The 9,938-nt window shown below is 32.4% G+C and overlaps 1 pseudogene; it reads right to left on the minus strand.

Moving 5' to 3' along the window:
* Window positions 1-5,790: 5,790 nt before the first annotated feature.
* Window positions 5,791-8,978, minus strand: LOC120168079 (annotated as a pseudogene).
* Window positions 8,979-9,938: the final 960 nt, after the last annotated feature.

Consider the following 9,938-nt stretch of genomic DNA (forward strand, 5'->3'; position numbering starts at 1 on the left):
CAAAGATAAATGTTTTAGCCGATGACCCAGAGGGAGTTTTTTCGAAACTTTGATTTCAGATCTACGCTCCATAGATGCTATTTCGCAAAAACAAATTACATTTTTAGAATGAGAGTACAAAAATCTATCAAAAATGAAAACTTTTTTATTTTTGCCGGTTTTAATCTTCAATGTTCTTTGACATTTACTCACTTAATTTACATTCGTTTCATTTTAATCCCTTAATTAGTTTTTTTATATATATACATACTTGCTAATTTTATTTTTAATTTATCACTTTTTTTTAATTTTTCTATATTTATACGTTATTACCAATGTATATATATTTATTTATTTTCTTTGCATTTTTATTATTACTATTATATTTATTATTTTTACTATTATATTTTCCTTTTATTCTACTTATTTATATTATATATGTATATTTTTATATTTTATTATTATATTTTTTACTTTCTCTTTCTTTTATTATTCTTGTATTACTTTTATATTATTATTTTGTTATATATATGCGTATGTTCTTTTTAAACTACTTATTATCATTATTAGTATTGTTACTATATATATATATATATTATAATTATCTTTATTTGGTTTTTTTACCATTATATGTGTATATGTTCTTTTCGTCATTTAATTTATTAATTTATATATATTTACTTATTTATTTATTATATATATATATATTATTCGTACTTTGTTATTATTATTTTGTTTTATTTATTTTCTTTTTCTTTTTTTTATATATATTTTATTATTTATTTTTTTACTTACTATTTTATCTTTGCTTTCTTCATTTTATCATTTTACTTAATTTGTTTTCTTTTCATTTCATTTTAATTTAATTAATTAATTTCTTACCATTTTATCTAACATGGCTTTTTTACTTTCTTAAGGGTACATTTTCAATCAATCAAATGTAAGTTTTGGATCGTTATTTTATCTTTCAATTTAAACTTTCAACTTTCTTAATTAAAGACAATTGGAAATTACATAGTACCGAAAGGGCGGTTCAAGGGTGCTAATCCTTCCTTGACCGTAACTGACTCCCGGATCTGACATATCACTGGTAAGACGCAGATCATGTAAGAAATAAGGCATCCGATCAACCCACTTTTCGTAAAGTAAATGATCGGTGGCGACTCCCAATCCATTTTTCAAGTCGAAACCCAATTCTGGGGTACAACCAAAAGACGGTTGTGACAATGACACTTCAACAAAAGTACGCTAAAAAGAAAATAAATGAGAACAAGTAATTATAGCTGTTCAAAACAGAAAAAAAATAGGTTAATGGTTAATGTTCGAGTAAAAGAACAATTATCCCTAGAAACTGCATTTTGGAAAATATTAAAATATATGGGCAGTTTTTGTAATGAATATTTTTATATTTATATTCATATTAATATTCAAGTAAAATAACAATTAATATTAATAAATTTTTGTATGAATCAAACGATTTCAATGATCGATTTGATAGTTGCCAGGATAAACTTAGACGGAGTGGGTGGAGACGGTCACCCCTACTAAATTTTAAAATTATCATATATTTTTATATTTTTTTATATGTTTTTTATTTCAAATTTGTTTTTACCCCTAAAATTTTATAAGTTTAAATTCGCCTCTTGAAATTTTATAAGTTTAAATTCGCCTCTTGAAATTTTATAAGTTCACATTCGCCCCCCTTAACATAAAATCCTGCATCCGCCCCTGGATAGTTGTTATCCTAAAGGTTTTAGGTTCAAGCATCAACAATTACAGGATATTTGAGCGTTATTGTTAAATGATTAAAAATCTTTAGAATGTATATAATGGCTTGTAATCGCCTTTTGATTAATCAAAATATCTTAATAATTCTTGGAGCGGGATGGTGATTAAAAGAATTTTATTCTCATTTGATAATTTAGATTTGAGCAGCGTAGTTTGTACATGTTTTTTTAAGTCTTTTTAAAAAAGAAATTATTTAACATATTTATGATGTATAAATGTATGAATTATCAGCGGATTAAGTAATAAAAATAGATTTATTCCTAATAATATATTATTATCTGATTAATTTTCATGCATGTAAAATTTTACGGCATTACATTAAATATTTGAGTAAACTATCTATTTAGTCACCTACTTATTCTTAAATTTTTGTTTTAATCTCATGATTATTATTATTTTTAAAATCATATTTAATGTTAAATTTTATATTTGTTTTGTTCATATGTTATTAAAAGATTAATGACGATATTGACGTGATATCTTTTATTATTTTTAATGTTAATTCAAGATTTTTTCCTTTTTATTATCTAATGACACATGTCATTATTTAATTGGTCAAATAAAATCAATTTAAAATATCACATCAATATTACCATTAAAATTTGTTTACAGGTGACTAAAACATAAAGACATAAACAAAATGTAATGTTAGATAGTTTATGAAAAAAATAATCGTCGAGTGATCAAAATAAAAATATAGAAATAAACGGGTGATTAAATAGCTAATTTTTCCAATATATATTTTTTAAAATGTCTAACATGAATACTGTTATATTATCATGGATGTAGAGATGAATAAAAGGCTTAATACTAAAATAAATGCCCAAACTATGCCCATTTTTCTAAAATAGGTGTCTAAACTAATTTTCATCTCATCCATGTGCCTAATATTACAAAAGTTACCCATTTAGGTGTCAGAGCAGGTAACGGTGTTATTTTTCCGTTAAATGACATGTGTCATAACCCGATGATTTTAAAAAATTTATTTAAAATTAAAAAATTAAAATTATATTTTTAAAAAATAGAAAACACAAATTTGAAATAAACCCAAAACTTTGAAAACATTCATTTCAACCCCTAAACCCACGTTGGTCGGCACCCTTTACCGTCGACGAAGCTCCACCCAACCTCCCTCTCCCCGGTGACCAAAACCCCATGAAATCGTACGATGAATCAAAGTTTTAAACCGTCGGAACCCTAGGATTAAAATCGTGACTCCACGTTGACGCCCAATCGACATAAAATAAGTTGGTTTATGAGTAGGAGGATGGCAGGGACTACGTCGGTGGCGGTGGTCGTGGCCGGAAAGGGCGACGACAACGGATTAAGGTTAGAATTTGGGATTTTGGGATTGTTTTATAATATAAGAAAAAGTTAGTATTTTTTTTATAAATATCATAATATTTTTAATATTTTATTTAAAAAAATAAAAATCATCAGATTGTAACACGTGTTACTTAATGGTGGATATTAACATTATTGACGGCCCGAGAACCTAAATAGATAATATTTATAACGTTAAGCACTTGGATGAGACAAAAATTAGTTTAAATACCTATTTAAGAAAATTGGTATAGTTTTAGTAGTTATTTTAGTATTAATCCTAAATAAAACCGTATACGAAGAAATGGATGGCAAAAATGGCACATTATAGTTCCTCCTTTCGGAAACCAAGTGATAGAGATATGTAGGGGACTGCTAGTAAACATTCTCTTTGAAAAACTGACACGTGCAGGCTTCTGCACCATTATATAGCTCTTTGAATCATGTAATTTTTCATACGCTTCCTGTTTTTTTTCCTTCAACTTCCATTGCTAAACCAAAAGTAGCAAGATTCCACCTTGAAAAATGCACCCTCCATCTTCAATTACTCACGCTTATTATTTACTAAATGCTCCCGAGTCTCCCATCTCCACTTCTTCCTTGCCATTCATTTTCATTATGATTTCTCGAAAAGCAACTACATATGTTCAAACGATTTTCCCTGCGTCTTTGGAACACATTCGTAAGAAAAAGAACAGAGAATTATCAATAAAAACAAGTATCTAAAATATATGAAAATTTAAAATTTTCAACGATGCTTTCATCCATCATTTCGATGTATAGGCCAATGCATACCCTGTTATCTACAACCTCAAGGGAATGACTTTTATATGTCAGAATCCAACAAACAGGACTCATTCCCACTGAAATGAAAGCTACATCACCACAAAGGCACAAGATCACCAGTGCAATTCTGAGCTCCATGTGCCCCAGTAATCCAAAGGGTTATGCTCACATAGAGCAAGGGCTTCCGACCCCATCAATAAAAAAACGTAGCAACCAATATAAAAACTGCATTTGAAAAGGTTTCATGTTGGATTTCTTTTTCCTTCTTTCAAAAATGTAAAGATTTTCTCTTCGAAGCATTTTATCAAACAACTCTAATGCTTTCCATGTTCACCTTCTTCCATTGTTTTTACTGGTTTTCTTTGGTGACTCAGATTACTATATTTGATCTCGAGTATATGGGACTCGACTCTTGTGGATTTTATTTGCATGGTGTTCTCGTTATCTAAGAGTCTTGTCTTTAGGGATAGATATAAAATTTTGTGTAAGAAATACGAACTTAGAGACTCACGTTAAAAAATTATAAGAGCTACGCCATGAAAGGAAACTTCATTTTCTTAAACACAAACGTCATGTTCTTGTCAAAACTCAAAACCACTTTCTCACAGCTTCCCATGAATCTAAATATTTTAATTTCACTAGAAGCCCAATAGCAAGTTTCTTTCTCTTCCCACTATGGTTTCAAAAAACGGTCCGCGACTGTGATTTCGGCCGTGATATAGCGGTTTTGCCACTGTCCGAGTTGTCCGCAACGACCGCAATAGCGTCCGCGACGACCGCAATAGCGCCTGCGACGGCCGCAATCACGGTAAATCCGAAATAACCGAAAACACGACCGCGACCGCGATTTAAAACCCTGCTTCCCACTCTACTACAAGTTTCCATTTAACTAATTTTAATAAGGGTTAGTTTATTTCCAAGGTAGGATTTAAGAGTAGACATAGAGTGGTTTCCATAAGAACTGACAAAGATGTTGATAAATTTAGTACCTCAACTATCAATTTGATTAATCAATTATTATTTTCTTAAGATTATGTTTAATGTTACATTTTGATTTCATTTTGGTCATATGTCGTTAAAAAATTAACATAACTACTAACATGGTATTTTCTTCAATGATAACATGGTATTATCTTATGATGATACGTCAACATCACCGTTATATTTTAACTGTGAGTGACCAAAATGAAATCAAAACATAACATTAAATTTTGAAATAAAAAATAATTGAATGATCAAAGCATAACAAAAATGATAATTAAGGTACTAAATGTATAATTTATCCTTAAATTTTATTATATCACTTTTATTAAGTGTTATAATAATTGTCGTTAAGTTTTAAATAATAATAATAAACAGACTTAAAATGATAAAAAATATATTTAATTAAAATTATTTGAAAAATAATAGGTTAATCCGAGATTAAATATCAGATTACACTGCAATATTAATTTTCTTTAAAAATTGAACCGAAATCAAATTAAATATAAAAGGTAATCTCATGATACACGTGGTGACCGGTGACAGGGAAATTCAAGAGAATACTTTTTTCGACTGAAATTATATTTTCTTGGATAGCTTATTATGGTTATTATTATTTTTTAAAATATAGTATGACAATTTTTTTGTGAAAACATTATAAATTAATTAATTTAAATGTACAAGACATAAAAAAATAATATACTAATATTATTAAAATTAAAAATTGAGCAAAAGAAATCAAAATTCACGTTGCCGGCCAAGTGTACCTTCCCCTATTTTATGGACAGCGCTCCTATCCAACAAAACATTCTCGTAAAGGATCCTATTTTTAAATCAATGGAAGGTGATATGAGAAAAGAGCCTTACTGCTTAGGTCAGGCACGGGAAACATCCACTCGAGATCTTAAAAACGAGAACAGCTCCATATAACAGATATTATTAGTAAGGAAAAACACCATTATACAGGATTCTCATTTATCATACATCACCTTCTACCTCGTTTCCTAGCCCTTCCACTACCTCCCAATCCCACCTCATTATCCACGTTTTCCCTCCCTCTCTTTCCCCTCGACTCCGCCGATGCTCTGTTCGGCGGCCTCCCCACCCCTCTCTTCGCCCTCCCCCCTCTTCCTCCCGAACTCCTCGTAACCCTCTCCACCACCCTTCCCTTCTCTTTATCATCTTTACTCTCATCGTCTGAATCATCACCATCACCATCGCCGTCAACTTCATCGTCGTTGTCATCCTCTTTCTCCAACACTTCACTCGGTGAATTCTACTTCATTCTTCTCAAAAAACTTGCCGCTCCTTGTTTCTTTCTTGCCTTGTTAGTTTCTTTCTTAGTATCCACCTTCAGCTCCACGGCGTCACGTGAGCTAAGCTCGTTATCACCATACTCGTGATTCGACTCCCCACTCTTGCTGCTTGTTCTCATGAGTTCCGACGACCCGAAACCACTCTCTCTTTACTTTTTTTCTTCCTCATGGCGATGTCGGTAAAAGAGCTAGCATCATCCTTCTTCTCATTTGCCTTTGGCTTCTCTCCAACAACTCTTTCTTTTTTATCTGCCCTCTTATTAGTAGCATTCTTGGTTACTGCCTTGGAAGAAGTGCGTTTGCCACATGCAACTATAGTAGAAGATTTGTCGGGTTTCGAGTCGGTTTCGGATTGCGGAGGTACTTATTTAAGAAGCTTATGGTTCATTTCCTTCAAGACCGGAGCTCGGAGTTGTTCAGCGGTGGTAAATTCAGGAGATGTTTTTTGGTGAAAAACGATGATGTTGTTGAATAAGAGGAGGAAATCCCTGAAGAACTTTGTGCTGCAATCAGAGTAGACACCTTTAGCCAGGCTGGATTGAATTCTTTGGAGATCCATGTGTTGCCTTATCAGGTTTTTGTATCTTCCAGACTCCTGCAAATTACAATTGTTAACTAATGAGAATACAAGAAATTCTCAAGGATGACAGGAGGTGAAATCCCGTGTCAGAATTTCTGTTTAATTATTAAAATATTATTGAAAATAATTATATTTTCAAAAGATATAATTATATCTTTCAATAATAATAAATGTCATTTTCAAATAATAATAATAATAGTAAATATATTTATTAACATAAAATTTTATATTGTTCTGTATAATTTGAGGAATAGGAAATAATCTAAACATATATTCTAAAAAACAAATTCACTAATGGAGACAATCATACTTAACAATTAATAAGTAAAGGGGTATTTTATGGAAATTATCAATACCTTCGAAATAAATCATATCCGTCCCTAAGTGGAGCCAGCCGACGCTCTTAAGCTGGCCTCCACCAAACTTGGGAATAATAGAAACAATTACTCAAAAGCCTGAGGTGAGATTGTATTAAAAATTAATTAGTTTTTAAATAAATTGTGTTTAGTTCAGTGGGTAATGTTTTGGACATATTCGTTAATAAATTTTTTTATATAAAAACTCATTATTAAAGGAGAAGAAACTAATCCTAAAAGTTCGACCCTAATATATTCCTATCTCATTTTGTATATTTACAAATGGATTTACGTTTTTAAAAGATTTAAATTTTGATTATTAATTTATAAATTCTAATTTAATTATTTATTTATGAATTTTTTCAATAAATTCATAATAAACAATTTTTTATAAAAAAGGTATTAATAATAAGGATAATATGTTTTCCAATATCTGAATATAAATTAATATTTTTACGTTCAAATGAATTTAAATTCTAAAATTGATTTCATGATACAAATAGTACATTAAGCCTAAAAGAAAATAATAGTTCAGCTTTGGGTCCATATTTAAATAAGAGAAAGGCCTCATCCAAAATGTCAGTAAACCATAATGCTGTGTTGATGGTTTATTACTGCCCACAAAGCGCCACGTCAATCTAAAGTCTGGTCTAAAATTACGGAAACCTCCAATATTTTTGTGATGAATATCATTAAGTTCAAAAATAGCTTACGTGGCAGATTAATTGGTTCTAATTGTTTCCTTTATATTTTTTGTTTTAGACTCATATGTTTTTTTAAATTTTAGGATAATAATAATAATAATAATAATCCTTATTCGTTGTTAGTAATATTAAATATTTAAAAAAAAATTACCTGGCTCCGTTGGCGGCGGTCCAAAGCCGAGCCGAGCCGATGAGAGTGGATGATCCCGAGAAGCCTAACCATGGACTCAGGCTTCACCGCCGAGGCTCGCTTCTTGGCGGGAGAAACCTCATCTCCCTCGCGTTCCTCTCGGCTGCTGCATCCACCCTTGCTACTACCACTAGCCCATTTCTTCTTCGATAAACTCGCCGAGCTTTGTACGTCACTCACCTGCTACTTATTATCGTGTTCTTCAACGTTTAATCGTTCGTCAACCGTTCCTTTCCCGGTTCGAACCGGATCGGCCTCGTTCTCACCTCTCGGTTCGACCGGCTCTGTTATAACTTGTGCTTTTCTTTCTCCTACCACTTCCCCGGCATCGTTTTGTTCGTCTTTAACAATAATAGTGGCCGACGTGGTCAACTCAGGTTTTTGACTGGTGGAGTTGGACTCGTTGAATGATCGGTCATCGAGATCGCCGGAGCCATCACCGCCGGCAGGCGTACCGGCGAATGTTTCCGGCGACAGAATATTCTGTCGGTTACCCAGATCTGTCTCCTCTTTAAAACTCCTCTTCCTTTCCTCCGCCAATCTCTTGACCTTCAATTCCAACGACATGTAAATCACCCAAAAAAAAGAAGCAACTGCTCAGATCTCACCACAAGGGCAGGTGAACTACGTAATCATTCGGAAAAGGAATCGTCATTTGGTTTCGTTTATTTACACGATCGAAACGTCACGTTGTTGAACCTTACGACGAAGCTCCTCGACGCGTATCCTTCGGAGCTGGTCAACCAAACTGGAGGAAGAATCGACACCGATTGGGGATACGAAGCGTCTTTTAAGATAAAAAAACTTGTCTCTACAGAGCTGTGGAGTGAGAGAAGACGAGGAGATTCTCCGGCTCTGGTGTTCGAGGGCTATAAAGTCCCAGCTCTTAGTGCCGTGGCGGTTGACGGCACAGACGAGGAGGAGTTCCTCTAACGTACCCCAAGGTCGCGCGGTTGGTTCGTGTTCCCTAGCCATGGTACGCTCAAGTTATCATCATCATCATCATCATCAATGTAATTTTGATTTTCGAAAAAAGAAAAAGAAAAAAAAAACCTAGGGTTCTATTTTTACTTTTTGTTTTGATTCTTCTGCTTTGCCGTTTTGATTGAGTTCCTTCTTCTCGTCCACTTGTTGTGTATTCTTTTAAGGAAGTCGCACATTTTATTTCTCTAAATATTTGTATTTTAATAAATAATTAAATAATTAGATTTACATTTCATTTTTTTTATTATCTTTCAGCGTAGTCTTGAGAGTGGGCTGTGTGTTTTTACTTTGCTCTGTATGATTTTCATTATCGAGTTTTTTTTATAAAAAAAACTAATGTTTGGGCCGTTGGATTTCCACGGAGGACTTGTTTTACTTCCATTTTCCTTGTTATTTCCCACTAGGGAAACCCAGCCTGTATTTGAAGGCAGCCGCACCATATTTTCCTTCGTTTCATCTTTCCTTCGTTTTACTTTGCGCTTTTAAATTCTTTTCATCAAAACATGCTAAGTATGATCAATCATATCTTGTTTAGCTAATTTCCTTTTAGCCGAGAGTAATAAATCAATTCGACACATGAGAATTGAATAATACTTAATTCCCTTCAGGATACATTCTCGTTTTTCTAGATAAAGAGTTTGGTAATCAACCTTACTATAATTTTTAAACGCTTTCAAATCAAAAAGTAGACTTTGGTCTGACGTTGTTTAAATATACCGTTGGGAGGAATGATCGACATGTGGTAATTCGACGAGACAACATCCGAGTCCGGCTTTTCCAGTTCTTTTAAATCTAATTATTTTAATGACAATAGTTGTAGTTAATCCACTTAAGAATCATCTTTCGAAGATAGACTTAGGAAGATCGATTACATGAGAGAAAAACAAGTTACAATGGGTTAGGCCTTGTAGACTGTAACCCATATGAATCCCGGAGCAAAAATCTATTTCA

This window comes from Hibiscus syriacus, unplaced genomic scaffold (genome assembly GCF_006381635.1).
Source record: "Hibiscus syriacus cultivar Baekdansim isolate YM2019G1 unplaced genomic scaffold, ASM638163v2 tig00111708_pilon, whole genome shotgun sequence".
Classification (NCBI taxonomy): domain Eukaryota; kingdom Viridiplantae; phylum Streptophyta; class Magnoliopsida; order Malvales; family Malvaceae; genus Hibiscus; species Hibiscus syriacus.